Source organism: Canis lupus, chromosome 25, assembly GCF_048164855.1.
Source record: "Canis lupus baileyi chromosome 25, mCanLup2.hap1, whole genome shotgun sequence".
Taxonomy (NCBI): domain Eukaryota; kingdom Metazoa; phylum Chordata; class Mammalia; order Carnivora; family Canidae; genus Canis; species Canis lupus.
In genome coordinates, this window is record NC_132862.1 from 25,209,239 (window position 1) to 25,229,914 (window position 20,676).

The window sequence follows — 20,676 nt, forward strand, 5'->3', positions numbered from 1 at the left end:
GCAGTAGCCAAGCATTAAATCTGCCAAGTCACCCAACTAAAGGCTGGGTGGGTGAAACATTAAGTCTTCTTTTATTTCTTTTTTTTTTTTTTCTTTCGTTTCTTCAGATTTAGTCATGGCTACACAGTGATATCAAATGCCCTTGCCCTCAACTGTCCTGGTTGGCTGTTAAGGGTAGCTGACCACCCCCTAGATACTGAGGGGAGAAGGATCTCCACCTTCATGTCCTTCTTGCATTTTTGATTGAGTTTATGTCACAAAAAGAGAAATTCAACTTATTTTCTAACATTTGAAATGAGAAATAAAGAAATAGATGCTAACTCTAGAAATACAATAAAATTAAAATACTACATAATTTAGATTTATGACAAAGGTTTTATTGGCAAAATTTTTAATTAAAAATAATTGGATAATGGAATCTATCATTAATTAAATGTGATAGCTAGAACAAATGTGCAGTATATTAAAAATGTTCATGCAGGGGATCCCTGGGTGGCTCAGCAATTTAGTGCCTGCCTTCAGCCCAGGGTGTGATCTTGGAGTACCGGGATCGAGTTCCACATTGGCTCCCTGCATGGAGCCTGCTTCTCCCTCTGCCTGTGTCTCTGCCTCTCTCTCTCTCTCTCTCTGTGTCTCTCATGAATAAATAAATAAAATCTTTAAAAAATGTCCATGCAAATGCAAATAAATCCATTAATTGCTTTAAAAATTACATTATGGAAGACATAAATTCTTTATGATAAAATAGAGATGGTGCATTTTATATTTTTGAGAGATCTCATTCTCTTATATTTAACTTTTCTCTTTATGAATATAGAAAAGAGATTCTTTTATATTCTTTCACTCTAAATAAATCTCTGATAAACTATATGAAATTGACCATTTCACTGACCCCCCACTTACTCTTTCCTTATTTCTGTGTGTTCACTGACAGTTTGAAATATCAGTAACGTATTTAGATTTTTTGACAAAATAATGACAAATGAACACACAGTTACGTGTACCTCAGTATTTCAAAAATGTTATGTAAATACATTTAGGCATAACCTGCCTAGCAAGTGGCTAACTGCTTCCTTGGAGGTGGTGTTCATTTTTCTAGAGTTTTTTAGAAACTGGTTTCTCATTACTTGTTCTTGCAAAGAGAAGAGGAAGAATGGTGGTTATATGATGTTGGTGTTGATGGTGATGATGATAATGATGGTGATGGTCGTGTTGGTCATGATGATGGTGGTAGTGATTGTGATGATGATGGTGATAATGATGTTGCTAATGATGACAAAGATGATGATGGTATTGATGGTGATAATGATGGTGACAGTGGTGATGGGGTGATGATGATGATGATGATGAAAGCTAAATATTGTAAGAATTTTTATGTGTCAGATATTATTCTAAGTGCATCACACATATGAACTCACATAGTCCTTACAGTGACCTTGTAACTAAGTGCTCTTATTATGTCCATTTTTTTTAGATGAGAAAATTGAGGCATAAACAGATGAAGTAACTTGCTTAAGATTGCACAGTTTACCTGTGGAAGAGGCTGAACATACAGTCTTCTCAAAGTACCTTCTTTATAATTGGAAGTCACATTTGAGATTATCATCTGTATCAGAAATTTTTGTAAGATACAATTATAGCAAAATCAGTGGGCTTCTAAAATCCAATCTGTTTTTTAAAATACAAGATTATTACTTTGTGCCAACATTGCCACAATTTTATTTTACTTAAATGGTGATATTCCACAAATTAGAATATAACTCAGTTAATTTTATATATTTCAAAATGAATCAATATCTGTTTTTAAAGTTCAGTGTGACTTTAACTTTATATTGAAATTTAGAGAAATAAATACAATTGCTATTATAAGAACTACAAAAGGGAGAAATCATAAAAGAACAGTTATGGTCAGAAAAACAAGCATAATTTTATTTTTCTGGAAAAAATGAGATTTTTTTCTAAATGATTCCTGGGATTAAAAATGATCATATGATTTTTGGAGGGTTGATGTTTGTCAGAAATTACCATATTCTCTTTACAAGAAAATGAACTAGTGTCTAGTGAGAGATGTGTAGTTAAGAAAGCTATTCAGTTCCTAATTATCCATTTTCTGATTTAAGGCAAGGGAATAGTTTGCATAAAAACCAGTGAAAGAAAATGTTGACGAATATGAATGCAATCAAAAGTATCTTTTATCTTAGTATTCTTTTTTTAAGTCTTAGTATTCCTGAAAGAAAAAGCATTTTGTGGTTTTTTTTCTATAGCATATTTTGAAGTGAATTAAATGCATTTTGTGACAAAGATGGCAAAATCCTTAGAAATTCATTTGTTCCTGTATGTATTTATTCATTAAACAATGAGTGTCTACCCTCAGTCAGGCATAATATTAGGGAACAGAAAAATAAAGGACATTAGCCTTTTCTGAAAGAATTCTGGAAAAAAGCCATGAAAATTAAAGAGATAACTACATGACAAGGTGATAAGTACCTTGATAAAAATGAAGTGCTAAAAGAATACAAGTTAGGGACCTGATCCAAGCTTGGTCCCTTGGAAAACTTTCTATAGCAGATGCCATGAGTTGAGTCCTGAATTAGCAGGGTCAAGGGGGTATTCACATCAGACATAAGAAGTAGTGTGCAATGGCTTAGAAGCATGACCCTTTTGAGGAACATCAAGTAATTAGGTGGGGCAAGGGTAGAAAGTCCTGGTCAGCAATAGAAAGAAGAGAGAAAATAAATAAATAAATAAATAAATAAATAAATAAATAAATAAAAATAAATAAAAAGAAAGAAGAGAGACTGTGGTTGTAGGCCAGGATTGTGTCACAAAAGGTTTTGAATATCCAAACTGCTTAGACAACTTGAAGACAGGCCATTGAAGAACTGGTTCTTGATGGGTAGTGACATGATCAAATTGGGGATTGAAACAGTTATGTGGGTGCCTTGAGAAGAATGGTTTGGAGATTGAGAGATCAGTTTGGATGCTGTTGCTATGATATAGAGGAAGGTTGATGATGTGAAATAAAACTATGGCATTAGGATGGGCTAACTGCTCTAACAAACTACCACCAACCATGAAGTATTCTCACTCAAGTACAGTGAAGGTGTATGGGGAACTGAAAGAGTTTTGCTCCATGCTGTCATTTATGAACCCAAACTTCTTCCATCCTGTGGTTCCACCATTCTTCTAGGACCATAGGATCCTTGACTGTACCTTCTTTATTCTGCATTGCTGTCAGAGGAATGACTAGAGTAAATATTGGATTTTGGTGAGAGATTGTAGGGTCCAGACTAGAAGTGTTCTCCAGCAGTTTTGTCCAGAACTTAGTCAAATGGCTCTACCTAACCACAAGGGAGTCTGGGAAGTAGTCCTTCTGCATGCCCTGGAAGAAAATAAACTGGGTTTGGTAAGCGCATGCCAATATTTAACTGTTTCTGACCTTAGAATGGTCACTTCCTATAGCTTAATCTATAAGTAATAGGAGAAATGGGAAAGTAGACTCAAGATGTTTTATAAAAGGTGAGCTTAGTAACAAACTGGGTATGGAAACAAGAGAGGAAAGACTCATAGCTCGGTTGAGTCATTGGTGGATGATTGTCCTATTTGTTCAGATAAGGAATATGGTTGTTACAAAAGATGCTGGAGGGAAGATGCTGAGTTTGAGATGCTTCCCACAGCGCTTCACAGAACTTGCTCCCTTGTTTTCATAAGACATCTGCTAAAATGTAACTCTAAGAGGCAATATCCCCACCTTCTTGTTTCCTTTTACTCTATTTCTTCATGGCATTCCCCACATATTGTCCTTTTTTGTTTTTTGTTTATTGGTTCTCTCTTCTCACCCAAATAAAACTTAAGTTGTATGTAGTCAGTTTCCTTATCTGTAAAATAGAGATATTAGTTGTATCTAGTTCATGGCTATGTTTTATTGCATGAATACTTGGAAAGTATTCAAGAGCCACCTGGGTGGTGCAGTTGGTTAAACCTGTAACTCTTGGTTTTGGCTCAGGTCGTGATCTCAGGGTTGTGAGATCAAGTCCCAAGGAAGGCTCCACTCTCAGGGCAGAGTCTGCTTCAGATTCCCTCTCCCTCTCCCTGTGTCCCTCTCTACCAATGCTCTCTCTCTCTTTCTTTCTCTCAAATAAATAAATCTTTGTTTTAAAAAAATATTTAGAATAGTATCTGTCCTATTGCAAGCACTCAATAAATATTAACACTTATTACAACCAACAGACTGCTGGCCATTTCCATTTTGATTCATTTACACAGTCAACAACTATTTACTGAGTACTTGTTATGTGTCAGGCACTGTTCTACACACTGTGGGATATAGCAGTGAACAATACAGACAAAGTCTGTGCTCTCTTAAAACTTTTATTTGGGTGAGAAGAGAGAACCTTCCACATAAGTAGTTAACAGGAATTTGAGGACAGGGAGAATGAAAGGGCGGATGAAGGGAGAAGGAGAGAAAAAAATGAGGAGTAAGGACATCCTGGGAGGTTAGAAACTAGTCAGATGACAAGTGGGACATTCTCAGTGATGGGGTGGTGAAATCACTTTTAAGAACAGAGATGCCTGATGTGCATTTTTATGTTCTTTGCTTGATAGTTTTTTAGTCAGTCCCCTCCACCTCAAACCTTCTGCAAATTTTGCTACATACACATAATGCCTTTAGAAATTGGTATTCTAGAAAAATCAAGGAAAGGGACTTTTAATCCATGTCTGCCTTGATGTGGAGCAGAGAAAGGGGAACAATCACAGGAGACAAGATGAGGAGACAAGTAATTTGAAGGCAATTTGAGGAACCAGGTAATAGAAATAAACAATGATCATGTAAATTTAAACTAATGGAAATTCCCAAAAGATTGTAAAGAATATCGAACTCTATGGCAGATACAGTATAAAAGTTCCAGGGACGCGTGGGTGGCTCAGTGGTTGAGCATCTGCCTTTGGCTCAAGGTGCGATCCTGGAGTCCAGGATCGAGTCCCACATTGGGCTTCCTGTAAGGAGCCTGCTTCTCCCTCTGCTATGTCTCTGCCTCTTTCTCTCTCTCTGTCTCTCTCTCTCTCTGTCTCTCATAAATAAATAGATAAAATCTTTATATAAAAAAAAGAGTTCCAAATCAGTTTAAAAAAAATAACAAAGGAGAGGCTAACCTCTATTCACATCTGAATTCATTCTGATAGCTTCCTCATCATTACATCCAGTCTAGCTGTTTAACATTCCAAAATTACATGGCAGAAAAGCACCATGGTTAAAACTGAAGCCTTAACACCTTGATTTGAATCTCATCTTTAATATTTACTAATGTGAGTTTGATCAAGTTTCTTAAGTTGTATGTAGTCAGTTTAAGTTGTATGTAGTTGTATGTAGTCATTATCGTGTGGGTCCTAGTTAGGTAATGAAAATGAACAAATATCCCAGAAATTATAGGACTCTTAAGAAGAATTCATCTATGGATGGAAAGAAAGAGATCAAGAAGTAGCTATAGAAAGATGTACTTTTGAGGAAATTTTTTGTTGTTGTTAGTTTTTGTTTCTGGTTAAAGAGACTTGGGCAAGAGCCCATGTTGGGGAAAGAGCCAGTGAAAAGGAGTGATGAAGGTAAAGGCAATAAAAGAAGAAGAATGTGACCAGATTTCTGAGAAGGTACGAAAGATTGGCACCCAGATCACAGGCTAATCAATTTATGCAAGACAAGGGAGATCTGTCTTCCCCTCAGACTAAACAGTGTAACTGAAAGAGCATCGAATCGAAGTCGGATTGAGCTGAGCTGGAACCTACAATTCTACACTGTCGCTGTGAAACTTCGCTAGAGTACATAACCACTCTTATCCTCAGTTTCCTCAACAGCAGAAAAGGGATAATGTCCTCTTCACAGAGTTACTACAGGCTTAAGTATGAGGCTTAACCCGTGTTAAGCAAGAACCTTAGAATTTATTGACTATTTCTGTAATTTGACTGTCGGTCTTCTGGTCCTTATCCCATACTATCACTAAAGTCATAAATAAACAAATCCACAATATATGTTTTTATCTGCTCCAAAGGGATTTGTGATTCTATGGCCTAATCTTCATTTGGAGTTTTGAATAAGTTTTGAGAGTTGACATCAAACTTGTTGCCAACAGGCCAAACCTGGCCATCATAATTGTTTTGCTTGGCTATTCCTTTTTTTTTTTTTTTTTTTTCTTTTTCCTCTAAGTCCTTTAGGTGAGACGTGTACATTCCCTTTTCAAATCTGCACTCTTTTGTTTTATGCCTGGCGCCTTCACATATTTTCCCAATCTGTTTGGCCCCTGTACACAACTGAGTTTTGATCTGGATTGATTTCTTTTTTAAAACTTTTTTTTAAAATTTTATTTATTTATTCATGAGAGACACAGAGAGAAAGAGAAGCAGAGACACAGGCAGAGGGAGAAGCAGGCCCCATGCAGGGAGCCCGACGTGGGACTCGATCCTGGGTCTCCAGGATCATGCCCTGGGCTGAAGGCGGCGCTAAACCGCTGAGCTACCTGGGCTGCCCCTCTGGATTGATTTCTACCGAGGTAGCACACGCCACTGAAAACGAACATGTTCCTAAATGTTCCACGTAGCATCTTCTATCTCTACTTTACTTGCTCTCTCCTCAGCATTTACCACTGTTGATAAACTTTTGTAACTCTTTACTCCTTCTGTTATTGAAGATTCTTCTGGTTTCCTCTCACCTCTCTGCCAACCTACCCTTTGCTACAACTCTCCCTCCTTTGCCCACCATTTAAATCCTATAATTTGTCAGTGTTTTGCATGTTGGCACATGAGTCTTCTGGGCGATCTCACATCTGTGGTTTAACATGTCCAAAATTGTGTAATAATATTTTCCTTCGAACTACCTTCTATTGTGTTACACATCATCCTGAAATGAGCCACCAGAAGTCCAAGCCACCCAAGCCCCCAAACTCAAATCACTCTCATACTAGATGGGATACATATTTAACCCTGGTACAGAATTCACACCAAACCAGAATGGACACTGCCCTGTATTCCTCACCATTGCTTTTCAGCTGAAGATAAGCCTTGCTTGTTCCAGTCACCAGAGTCAGCTTTTCCTTCCTCCCCAATAGCCTGAGCGGTGAGACCCTCCCTTACTCTCCCCCCATGAACTAATGAATGTTAGTTAGTGTCCCTTTTTCCATATGGGTAAGATCTCAACCTTGATTGGCAGAAGGTCATCCTTTATTCTGTCCTGTACCTCATCTCTAGCTATTCTCAAGGCCCTATAGCTTCACTATGTTAAATTGTGTGCATTACCCTGAATACTACTTTTCCCACCTCTGTGCCTTTGCCCTCCTGACTCTATCAGACAAGCATACTTTCCCCTGACAGCTGTTTACATAGTTAACTTCTACTCATTCTTCAAAATTCAGCTCAGATATATCCATCTCTGAAAGGTCTGTCCTAAATTTCTCTCCTCTTAGCAATGTCCCAGTCTAGGTTTGGAATTGCCACTCTGCAAATATTTTAAAAGTTTTCATTCTTAAGACATATTGTAATATGTGCTAGGTATGGATGGGAGATCTTAGTATGATATGTTGTGTGCAATCTGGTAAAATATTTTCCCGTGGAAGAGCCACCAAAATAGGATAAGACAAAGGAAAAGGAAGCAACGGCTGGGTAAACAAACAGCTGCACAAAGAGAGAAAAATGACAGTGAGTGACCGTGAACATGGCCAGCGGTCCAAAATATTAGAAAAGCAAGTAAATAATATGCGGAAATGAGTTAACCTACTGGAAAATTGCTGAAGCATTTGAACAGGAAGTAAATAATAAGGAAAGTGTTCAAATAAAACATATAGAGAAAAACATTGGAACAAATATTCTATGTAAAAGAAGTGAACTTTTAATGAATTAAACTTAAGAGAAATTAACTTGAATATTTGTGACTTTTTTATAAAGATGTTTTATACTGCAAAGAGAACATTATAATAATATTAAAAACTTAATGAATAAAATTACCACACTCTTTGTTGCATTGAAAAGAATGAACCAGAAATTTACAATTGTTTTACTTTGTATTTATGTGATCACTAAGGAGACTAACTTTTTTTTTTTTTTTTTTTTTTTTTTTTAAATTTAAGGAGTTTGAGGTCTTTGCCTGCATCTTTCTTTTTTTTTTTTTTTTTTTTTTTATTGGTGTTCAATTTACTAACATACAGAATAACACCCAGTGCCCGTCACCCATTCACTCCCACCCCCCGCCCTCCTCCCCTTCTACCACCCCTAGTTCGTTTCCCAGAGTTAGCAGAGGAGACTAACTTTTAAACAGAAATATTTAATAACACAAGGAGCAACATAAATATATCACCTTCTAAAGAATGAGAACATTCCAGATAAGGCTACGTTTTTCTTTGACCCTCTACCTGCAACCCCCATACCCACTGCTCTCCCTAACCATTGTTTTCAGCTTAGTGTGTATCCTTCCAACATCCTCCCATGCATTTACACACGTATGTTTAAGTATAGAAAATATATATCTTTACCTTGTGTGATAATACACTGTATTATTACAGTAGTAATTCTGAAACTTTTTTGTTTTTTTATATAACATTTTGCTTTGGAAATATTTCCATAGCAATACAAATGGAGCTGTGTCATTAAAAGAATTGCCATTATTATTATAGTATAGATATAACATTATTTGTGATGGACATTAAGTTGTTTTTAATTTTCTGCATACTTCAGCAAACATTCATGAATATGTGCTTAGTGTCATATGCCAGGCACCATTCTTGATGTTGTGGATTTATCAAGAAACAAAACAAGGTCTTCCTTGTGGGCATTCAAGAAGATATAAATGATAAAAAAAAAATGACATCCATTGATGATAAATGTCATGTAATGATAGGTAGGATGAAGAAATGCAACAAAGGTGAGAGATGAAATCATCAAGAAAGGCTTCTCTGAGGTGCAATTATCAGCCATGATCTAAGAGAAGTGAGAGATTATTTTGCAAATATCCAAGGCACCAGCTGAGAAATGGAAGTGCTGAGTCAATCGGAGTTCATATTGAAAATGCTAGAACATCTGAACTCTTTGAATAATTCCTGCTCCCATTTGAAGCATGAAAGTATCTATTTCTCATACTCTACTATTTATTATCTTGTTCCTTAATTTTTACCAATAGGATATGTGGAAAACTGTAATTTTCTGTAGCTCTAATTGGTATAATTTAAAAATTGGTAGAAATTTATAACTTTAAGTCTGGTCAGATTGTATGCATTTTAATATGTACTTTGAATTTCTTTATCTCAGACTTGACAGCCCTATGTCATTGTCTATTTTTCTCTTTTCTTATTTGAATATTAATAATTTTTTGCTTTAATCATGCTAGAAAATAGAGTCAAGGGACTGGTACTTAATAACCACCTCATCTTTTGTGTGTGTGTTTGTGAGTGTGTATTTTAGACATAATTGACTTTATCTTTTTCTCAAAATCTTCCTTCCTTCCTTCCTTCCTTCCTTCCTTCCTTCCTTCCTTCCTTCCTTCCTTTCTTCCTTCCTTCCTTCCTTCTTTCCCTTCCTCCCTCCCTCCCTCCCTCCCTCCCTCTCTCCTTTCTTTCTTTTTCTTTCTTTCTTTCTTTCTTTCTTTCTTCTTTTTTCTTTCTTTCTTTCTTTCTTTCTTTTTTCTTTCTTTCTTTTCTTTCTTTCTTTTTCTTTCTTTCTTTCTTTCTTTCTTTCTTTCTTTCTTTCTTTCTTTCTTTCTCCTTCCTTCCTTCCTTCCTTCCTTCCTTCCTTCCTTCCTTCCTTCCTTCCTTCCTTTCTTTCTTTCTTTCTTTCTTTCTTTCTTTCTTTCTTTCTTTCTTTCTTTCTTTCTTTCTTTCTTTTCTTTCTTTCTTTCTTCTTTCTCTTTCTTCTACTTTTGTCCAAATTTTTAATTTAAATTACAATTAGTCAACATACAGCATAACATCAGTTTCTGGTGTAGCATTTAGTGATTTATCACTTATGAACAACACCTGGTGCTCATCACAAGTGCCTCCTTAATTCTCATCACCTATTTTACCCATCACCCACTGGCCTCCCTTTCCTACTTTCTTTATTGGTACCTACTTTATGTTGGTTGTAAGACATAGGCATATGTTCTCTAAATGTTGCTTTCCTCCCATTCACTCTATTCTTTTCTTTCTTTCTTTTTTTAAAAAAATATTTTATATATTTATTCATGAGAGACACAGAGGCAGAGACATAGCAGAGGGAGAAGCAGGCTCTCCACCAGGAGCCTGATGTGGGACTCGATTCCTGGACTCCAGGATCAGGACCTGAGCCAAAGGCAAATGCTCAACCACTGAGCCACCCAGGCATCCCTATTCTATTCTTTTCTTTGGGGACTCTTACTATACACATGTTGGATCTTTTCATTCTGTATTCTCTGTCTCTTAATCTCTCTTATATTTTCTCTCCAGATGTCATTCTGGGTAGTGTTTTCAGATTTATCTTTCAATGCATTAATTCTTTTTGATTCTATCAAATTTATTTATTTATTTATTTATTTATTTATTTTATCAAATCTATTTAAACTTTTGATGAAACATTTATTTTCAAAGGCTATCTTTTTCAGTGTCAGAATTTCCACTTGACTCTTTATCAAATCTACTTGGTCTTTTTGTATAATGTTTTGATTTATGATTTTTATTTATGTTGTCAATCTTGAAAATTTATTATTCAATTTATTTAAACTAAAAACAAACAAACCATTTCTTCCATCCCTGACCCCTCACCTTGCAACCACCAATCTATTCTCTGTATCTATGAGCTTGGGTTTTTTGTTTTTCTTAGATTCCACATAAAATATCATATGATAGTTGTCCTTCTCTGTCTGACTTATTTCACTTAGTGTAATGCCCTTGGGTCTCTCTGTGTTGTTTCAAATAGCAAGATTTTATATTTTTATGGCTGAATTATGTATATATTATTATATATAATATGGTTACACAATTACTTTATCCCTTTATCCATTGATGGACACTTAGGTTGTTTTCATAGTTTGGCTACTATAAATAATCTTGCAATAGACATGGGGATGCGTATATCTTTTTGATAGTTTGGTAGTTTGGTTTTTTTTTTTTTTTAAGGAAAACTCCAAATAGTCTTCCATAGTAGTTTCACCAATTTATACTGCCATGAACAGTGCACAAGAATTTTATCAACACATCTTATTTCTTGTCTTTTTTGATAATGGCCATTCCAACTAATGTGAAGTGACATCTCATTTTTGTTTTGATTTCATTTCTCTGATGATTAATGATGTTGAGCATCTTTTCATGTATGTACCTGTTAGCCATCTGTAAGTCTACTTTGGAAAATGTATGTTCAGATCTTCTACACATTTTTAAATCAAATTTTGTGTTTTTGTATTGAGTTTATAAGTTCTTTATATATTTTGGATATCAGCCTCATCTCAGGTAAATGATTTGGAGATATGCTCTCCCATTCTGTAGGTTGCTTTTCTTTTTGTTGATGACTTCCTTTGTTGTGCAGAAGCTTCTTAGTTTGATGTAGTCCTGCTAGTTTATTTTTGCTTTTGTTGCTTTTGCTTTAGGTGACAGATTAAAAAAAATCACCACGAAGACCTATGTCAAGGAGCTTATTTCCTGTTTTTTTTTTTTTTCCCCTAAGGGTTTCATGGTTTCATGTTTTAAGTTCTTTAAATTCATTACCTGTTAATTTTATGTCTGGTGGAAGATAGTGGTCCAGTTTTATTCTTTTGCATGTAGCTGTCCAATTTTGCAGCACCATTTATTGAAGAGACTGTTCTTTCCCCCCATTATTAATTCCTTTGTTGTAAATTAATTGACCTTCTTGTGGACATATAAGGTGAATGGATAGGGATGGGCTTATTTTTGGACTCTTTATTCTGTTTCATTGTCTTTATGTTTTTATGCCAGTACTATACTGTTTTAATTACTGTAGCTTTTCTTTGAAATTGGAGCATGATGCATCCAGCCTTGTTCTTCTTTCTTAAGATTGCTTTGGCTATTTGGGATCTTTGATGCTTCTGTACAAATTTTAAGATTACATGTTCTATTCCTGTGAAAAATACCATTGGATTTTGACAGGGTTGCATTGAATCTGTATATTGTTTTAGGTAGTATGAACATTTTAACATTAATTCTTTCAATCCATGAGCATAGAATATTTTTTCAGTTATTTGTACCTTCTTCAGTTTCTTTCATAAATGTCCTGTAATTTTCAACAGATGTAGACCTTTCAAAAGGTCTTTCACCTTTTTGATTAAATTTATTCCTAGATATTTTCTTCTTTTGATGCAGTTGTAAATAGGATTGTTTTTAATATTTTTCTGATAGTTTATTTTTAGTGTAAAGCAATGTAACAGATTTTTGTATATGGATTTTATATCCTGTAACTTTACTGAATTTATTTATTTGATGGAGTCAAATAACAGTTATTTGATGGAGTCTTTAGGACTTATATAATATAATGTCACCTGCAAATAGTGATAGATTTTTTTCTTTCTTTCCAATTTTGATACCTTTAATTTCTTTTTCTTACCTAATTACTTTGCCCAGGACTTCCAATACTAAGTTGAATAAGGTGTAAGATTGGGCGTTCTGTCTTGTTCCTGATCTTAGATATCAGGATTATCAGATGATTGAGAATGATACCTGTTGTGGACTTCTCGTATATGGCCTTTATTATGTTGAAGTATGTTTCCTCTATACCTGTTTTGTTGAGAGATTTTATTATAAATGAATGCTAAATTTTGTCAACTGCCTTTTCTGCATCTATTGAGAATCATATGGTGTTTATTCTTCATTTTGTTAATGTGGTATATCACATTGATTGACTTGCAGATGTTGAACCATCCTTGCTTCTTCCACTCAGTGATATGTACTTAATTCATAAGTCATTTCTTTTTAGTGCTGAATAATATTCTATTATATGGATATAATACAGTTTCTTTATCCGTTCACCTTAGCAATTCATCTTGATTGCTTCCAAGTTTTTGCAGTTATGAATAAAGCTGCTATAAACATGCTTATGCAGGTTTCTGTGTGGACCTAAGTTTTCAATGCTTTTGAGAAAATACAAAGGAGCATGATTGCTGGATCACATAAGAGCGTTTGATTTTGTAATACACCACTAAACTGTCTTCCATAGTGGCTGTGCCCGTTTTGCATTCCCACCAGCAATGAATGAGAATTTCAATTGCTCCCCATACTTCTAGGCATTCAGTGTTGGTAGGGTTCTGGATTCTGGCCATTCTCATAGATGTCTAGTAATGGTACCTCATTGCTATTTTAATTTGCATTTCCCTGGTGATATACAATGTGAAGCGCCTTTTCATATGCTTATTTGCCATCTGGTGAGGTGTCTGTTGAAGTCTTTGGCCCATTTTTTACTTGAGTTATTTTCTTATTGTTGAATTTAAAGAGCTCTTTGTATAGTTTGGATAATAGTTCTTTAACAGCTGTGTCTTTTGGGCACATATTTCTCCCATGATGCAGTTTGTCTTCTCATTCTCTTGACACTGTCTTTCACAGAGATGTTTTTAATTTTTTTTAAGATTTTATTTATTTATTCATGAGAGACACAGAGAGAGAGAGAGGCAGAAGCATAAGCAAGAGGGAGAAGCAAATTCCCTGCAGGAGGCCTGATGCAGGCAGGACTCAGTTCCAGGACCCCAGGATCACGACATGAGAGGCAGCTGCTCAACCACTGAGCCACCCAGGTGCCTTGAGATATTTTTAGTTTTAATGAATTCCAGTTTATTGATTATAGCTTTCATGGACCATGCTTTTGATTTGGTACCTAAACTGTTATTGCTGTAGCCAAGGTCACCTAGGTTTTCTCATTATTTATCTTACAGTTTTATAATTTTGCATTTTACGTTTATGATCCATTTTAAGTTTATTTTTGTGAAGACTATCAAGTCTTTGTCTAGATTCAACTTTTTGCATGTGGAAATCCATTTGTTTTAGTACCCATTTGTTGAAAACCATCTTTGTTTCATTGTATTGCTTTTGCTCCTTTGTCAAAGATCAGTTGAATGTATTTATGTGGGTCTATTTCTGAATTTCCTGTTCTGTTCCACTGAACTGTCTATTCTTTTGCCAATACCACATTATCTTGATTACTGTAGCTTTATAGTAAATCGTGACATTGCATAGTGCCAGTCCTCCAAGTTTGTTCTTCTCCTTCGATATTGCATTGACTATTCTACATCTTTTGCTTCTCCACGTAAATTTTAGAATTACTTTGTTGACATACACAAAATAACCTGCTGCTATTTTGATTGGGGTTGCATTGTATCTACAGATCATATTGGGAAGAACTAACATCTTGACAATATTGAGCCTTTCTATCCATGAACCTGTAGTATTTCTCATGTTATATCTCATTTGTTTAGTTCCTTAATTTTGTTCATCAGAACTTCCTAGTGTTCCTCACATAGGTATTGTATATGTTTTGTTAGATTTATACAAAAGTATTTCATATTTGGGTAGTGCTAATATAAATGGCACTGTATTTTTTATTTTTATTTCAAATTTTACTTGTTTATTGCTCATATTTAGGAAAGCATTCGACTTGGTATATTAATTTTGTATCCTCCAACCTTGCTGTAACTTACTAGTTCCAGTTTAAAATTCTTTCAAATTTTCTACATGATGATTGTGTGAAGATGACTGTGTCTGTAAAGACAGTGTTATATATTCCTTTCCAATCTGTATATCTTTATTTCATTTTCTTGTCTAGTTGTATTAGCAATGACTTCTAGTATAATGTTGAACAGTTGTGGGAGTTAACCTCCGTAACATATTACCAGTAATAATGGGAAAGTCACATTTCTCACCATAAATTATGATGCTAGGTGTAGATTTTTTGTAGCTATTCTTTATCAAGTTGAGGAAGTTCTCTTCTATACCTGGCTTAGCTATTGATTTTTAAAAGCCATGCTTTTCTAAGTCTTTATTAGTTCTAGTAAATCATTTTCCAGTTGGTTCTCTTATATATATTCTAGATAGCTAATTATATCATATGCAAATATTGACAGATTCTCCCTTAAAGACATACTTGAAATATGTTTTTAAAGTTTTTCTTCAGTAGAGTATGTGAATCTTTCTGTTCCTGGCTCTTCATTTTAGATCAGATGTTACAACATACAAGATGATAATTGTTTTAACATATATATATATATATATATATATCATATATTTTCTTTTGTGATGTGTAGTCCTTGTTAGAAATTGTTAATTTGTGGTTAAAAATAATAAACATTTTTAATTGAAGCTTCTATGATAATGGATTTGTGAATATCTAAATTTTAATCAGTTTTTGTTATATACACTTTGAAACTCTTGTTAGGTGGATAAAGTTTCTTGACTACTATATTCCTTCAGCAGTATTATTCACGTTATCAATATAAATTGCTTTATCTTTTTTATGATTAAAAAATTCAATTTCCATTTTTTACCAAAATTATACATGTACATAATTTAAAAAATCAGATAGTATGGCAAGAAGCAAATTCTTGTCTCACATTCCCCCAAGTAATGTTCCAAGATGTTGAAATTCTCTAGTTGATTTTTCTCTTGTTGCATTTTAAAGCAGCATGCTTAATTACAATATTAAACTTTTCAGTTTATCTCTTGATTTCTTGCAGAAAAATAAAGGCTTTTTTTTTTTTTTTATTTATGATAGTCACAGAGAGAGATAGAGAGAGGCAGAGACACAGGCAGAGGGAGAAGCAGGCTCCATGCACCGGGAGCCCGATTTGGGATTCCATCCCGGGTCTCCAGGATCGCGCCCTGGGCCAAAGGCAGGCGCCAAACCGCTGCGCCACCCAGGGATCCCAAAATAAAGGTTTTTATCTGTTAAAGTGCGACTCACAGCACTCCTCTATACACCTACTTTCCTAACTTCTCAATTAATATATATCACAATTAAATTAAGTCATTACTTACCTTAGTGTCTACATAATTACTGTTCACATCTGAGAAAAAGTCAATTTTATGTAGTATTTGATATCCTGTTCAACTTTTAATTTTTTTCCTGTTAATTTCCCCCCAGAGCAAATAAAGGCTTTCCATGCATTGTCACTAAATCATCTCCAGACTCTCATCTGAGCTGCAAATCTTCTTTCATTACTGTTAACATCTATCAGATGAATCTATCAGAGGCAGTTTTTATTGTTGTTGAGGCATCTCTCCAGGAAGTGTCTTTTTCCTTTAACTAGAATCCAATTGATAGGTTTCTAGGCCTATTTTGTAGCTATTTTCCTAGAGATTTCCTTTCCAGAACCCATCAATTATCTTTTTAAATTGCCAATAGCTGTTTTTTATTACCTACGTGTTCTTTTGCTTTTTATAGCATCCTAGTCTTCCTTAATGCATACAGTAAGCTATTAACATTTCTAAACAAACTAATTATGAATTTCAAGGGTTTCTTCTGCCCCTTGAATAATATTGATTTCTTCTGAGTTCTTCCATTTTGTTCTCTGACTCTCATGGTGGCGACTTTCCTTCAGTATTTTCTGATCTTGGGTGTCTGTTCTTGTTCAGCAACGGGAAGCTCTGTACATACTAGATCTGTCACAGGTAGGCTTTACTCTTGATTGAAAAGGTAGCAAGGTGGCTTTCTTTTGGGTGACTCTCAAATGTTGTTATCTACAGAGTGTCTTGGGCCAGTGTCGGTATTCTACTTGGGAACTATAAGCTTGGCTGCCAATTGTACAAGTTGAAAAGAATCCTCAGTTTCCCCTTGCCTGGGCCAGCTCTGGGCACGCAGTTACTGTTTCTCCATAGAGGCTGATATTCTCTCCCTGGTACCCACAGTGATAATTGACTGGTGCATGATTTTAGGGTTCAATCCACTTAAAAGTCTCTCCTGTCCCATACTGTAAACAATTACCTTATTGATTGTTGGAAGACACTCAATTTTTTAGTATCTTCTGCCTCTAGGCATGGGGCGCTGCTACATTTATACCAATGCTCAGCAAATTAGCTTATGTTCTGGCTTTCTGTAAGCATTCTGTTTTTCAGAGGTAACTTAGCTTTGGGGATTCATTGAGAGTTTCCCTTTTTTCAGGATGGATATAGATCTTTAAAAATATTTTTTCTTTCACTTCTGGAAATCAGGGGAGAACTGGACCCTTACCTTTATTTTTTTCAGTGTGCATCTTAATTGGCATTCTGAAGGACATTCTGAACATTTAACAGTTTTTATTATAATTCCTTTTAGATTATTTGTGTTTTTGTCTATTTTCATATCAATATATTTAGACTCTATAATGTGATCAATAGTGAGCTTTTTTTATTTTTATATTTGTGGAAAATGCTTTTCAGAGTCATTCCCTTTTTATTTAGTTATCTTATTTTCACGGTAATTTGGCATCTTGGTGTAATCAATTTTGCCAACATTTTCCTTTATAGATTATTTGCAAGTAGCTGGTACATTTACAATTGTTTTCTTTAGTTTTTCTTGTAATATAGGCTTTAAATATTCTTACTTATCTTGAAATTATTTTGAGATTTTCTTGTCAAATATGAATCTATTCCCCCTCAAATTTTCAAATTGTTAAATAGTTGGCTTGATAGTAACTGTATCAAATATCAGTGATTTTCTCTTTATTGTCATGTATGAAATTGACTTGTAAAGTATGCTATATTTCTGTGCTTTCTGCTATTTTTGTTCATATATTTATTTGTTTCATGCCCATATTCATTATATATTAATCATTTCTATTTTTAGTAATTCATTGGCTGATCTCACTTCATTTTCTTCTTTTTTCAATTTAATACTTTTCCCTTTATATAGTATACAACTATTCTGAGCTAAGTTTGTAAAAATTAAAGGATAAATAAAACTTGTCTCTTGTCTTCAAGGAGTACACAGTCTTGTAGGGTAGAGTCAGTTCATACTGAGAAGTTCCAAGAAAACTCCTTTGAAAGCTTAAGTTGAAAAGAAGGAATATGCTTTAGAAGGAGAAGATTAAGTCTCGATGTTTAGGCAGAACTTCACCAGGGCAATGAATGGATAAGCCAAAAGGAAACTACCAATGCACAAAGATGAGGATAGATGCACAAACAAGGATGGCTGTAGCATAGGGTGAGAGTATAGAGAGTATTGAGAATGAGGCTGGAGAGTTGAGTTGGAGCACTACTACTGTTTTATAATTCTAGTTGAATTTTGTAATAGTTTAGTAAAATTTAAAACACCTCTAGTAAGTTCTTGATCAGGGTCACATTAAATATATTATGTGTTCCATAAATAAGTATTGAGTTGAATTGAGTTCTAAATATGTTGTTTGTTGAAAAATGGGGTAGGTAAAAATAATAAAATGTTATATATAGGCTGGTTCTTTAACAGTATCAAAAACCTAAGGCTATAATAAATTCAAGATGTGGTGTTCCTTTTCAAAGATAAAACTCACAGAAGAAAGATTACCCTCTTCAAGAATAATTAGCCAGCTTTAAGACAGGGAACATAAAATCAATTTCCCTGATTTTGCTGAAGCTTTCTCTGTAATTCTCATTAGTATGTGGTCCACTACAAAAATAAGGATTAGTTCCATTAACCAGCAGAGCTCTATGGAAAAGGAGCCATTCTGCACAGCAATAAGGAGGAAATGGAAGCAAGAAAGATAACAGATAGAAGTAGACTAATTGCTCTAGAACATTAATAATGCAATGAAAAAATTAGAATGTAGCCTGGGAAACGATATGGGCATATGAAGAATTGCCTCATACTAAGTCCTAACTGTGCTTAGAAGACAAAAGGGAATAATTCAGGAGAGATGGGGAGGTTAAATGCTTTAAAGAAGGAAGATCCACTTTAGAACATGAGTTTTTAAGAAAATATGAAATGGTTTGTTCCGAAACACAGAGGGGGAAGAGGGAGCACTTCTTCCTGTTAGAATGGCAGCAAGGATAAAATTAGAAGATGTAAAGAAAGAGAAAGAAAGAGATGTTGAGAAATAGATGGCAGAGAGCCACACAACTTTCATGGATGGCTTTGACCTTCTAAATAAGTCTATCCACAGGACATCTGCACCAGAATCACCAGGGACTGCTGCATACAAATTCAGCACCCTGGATAACTCTCATTGGAACCCAGGAAGCTGTAATATCAGGATATTCTAACTAAAGTTTGAGAACCATGGTTCAAAAGAAGTAAAAGGTTTTCTGCAGGAGGATATGGTTACATGATTGGGAAAGCATTCATGTTTTAGAAAGACAATGAAAGATGTGGGTGGGCAACAGAGAGAATTGAACTATTAAGCATGGGCTAGTGGAGTTGAGAGGTAGGAATTTGTGTTGGTGAGGCTGGTTCAGCCCCAGAGTATGGTTAAATGTGCTTCCATGGCTTCTTTTAGGATAAAGTGTTTCCACTTACAAACTCTGTTACCACTTTTTTAATTTGTCAGGGCCCAGAGAAAATTGCTAAAGCAGGCTGCTGAATCAAGGACATGAAGAAAACTTGAGCAATTTTCCTTAAAGAACACACCTTTCTTGGCAGGCAGAGTTAATGACACTGATTGCTACATAAAATCCTGTGGATTTGTTTATTTAGAATTTTAGTTTCACATATTTATGATGAACTCTGCCAACATGTCAAGCCAGACTTCCCTCTGCTGATTGTGGCTCCATTCCATTAGATGCTTCTGCTCTACCTGCACATAACCCAAGACAGGTGACTGCCCCTGTGTGAAAGAAAACAAAAGTTATAAGAACATAGTGTAGGTCATTGTCTTTTTTCTCTTTTTATACACGATCTGTATCAGCAACCTCCTAACTGGTCTCCAGGCTACCAGCCTCTTCCTTCCCCAGATCATCAGTGAACCTTTTTTGACACAGACTGACAACTAAACAAACGATGAAATATTTGTGATACAAATGGTAAGTGCTGTGAGTACTCATGGCTGTAAAGTTTCCCCATCACCACAGACTGAAGTCCACAAACAAATTAGAGATGCATGAGGTTTTTTGCAGTGTGTCTTATCTTCAACCACTGCCTCCCACCATTCCTGCCTCCCATGTCCCAGGGAAACAACCATCATGCTTGTGTCTGTACGCTATGCACCGTTGCCTGTGACTAAAGTGTTTTCTTCTAGTTTAGTTGCTCTGCTTCCTGTTGCCTCCCCACAGGAGATGTACTTAAATGTCATCCCCTCTCTGAAGCTCTCAGGCTCTACTACTTTAAGGCAGGATTAATTATTTTTTCCTCTGGATTGCACAGTACTTTATACAAATATCAACTGCTACATTTAGAGCATTATGTTGTACTCATTTATCTTTTTGTTTTCACAATTGGACCTGAATTTCTTAAGAACAAAATGGGGTCATTAAATGTTAAATTCCCCAGTGTCTGACACATTGGATGTATGCCACCAATTTTAGTTGAATACAATTGAACCAGAGATCCTCTTTTTTATGGAATCCAAACTGAAAGAACATAGGAAAGTAGAGTTCTTTGAAGCAAGCAATGTGGACAACTCTGTTGGCATCATTTTATAATAGTAACAAGTATTTCTTTTTCCATGTAATATTGTAGTTATAGTATCAGTTAATCTGAATACTTCTAGGATCATAGAATTTCAATGGGAAGAAGTATCTTTCAGGTGGTTCCTTTGATTTGCAGATGAAAAAACCAGTCCTGTGCTTATATTAGACTGCACAAATAGTT

General features: G+C 35.1%; 1 protein-coding gene across 1 annotated transcript in view; it reads left to right on the forward strand.

Moving 5' to 3' along the window:
* Positions 1–20,676, forward strand: part of ST8SIA1 (ST8 alpha-N-acetyl-neuraminide alpha-2,8-sialyltransferase 1) — a 152,417-nt gene that overhangs the window by 122,355 nt on the left and 9,386 nt on the right. The window lies entirely within an intron of this gene.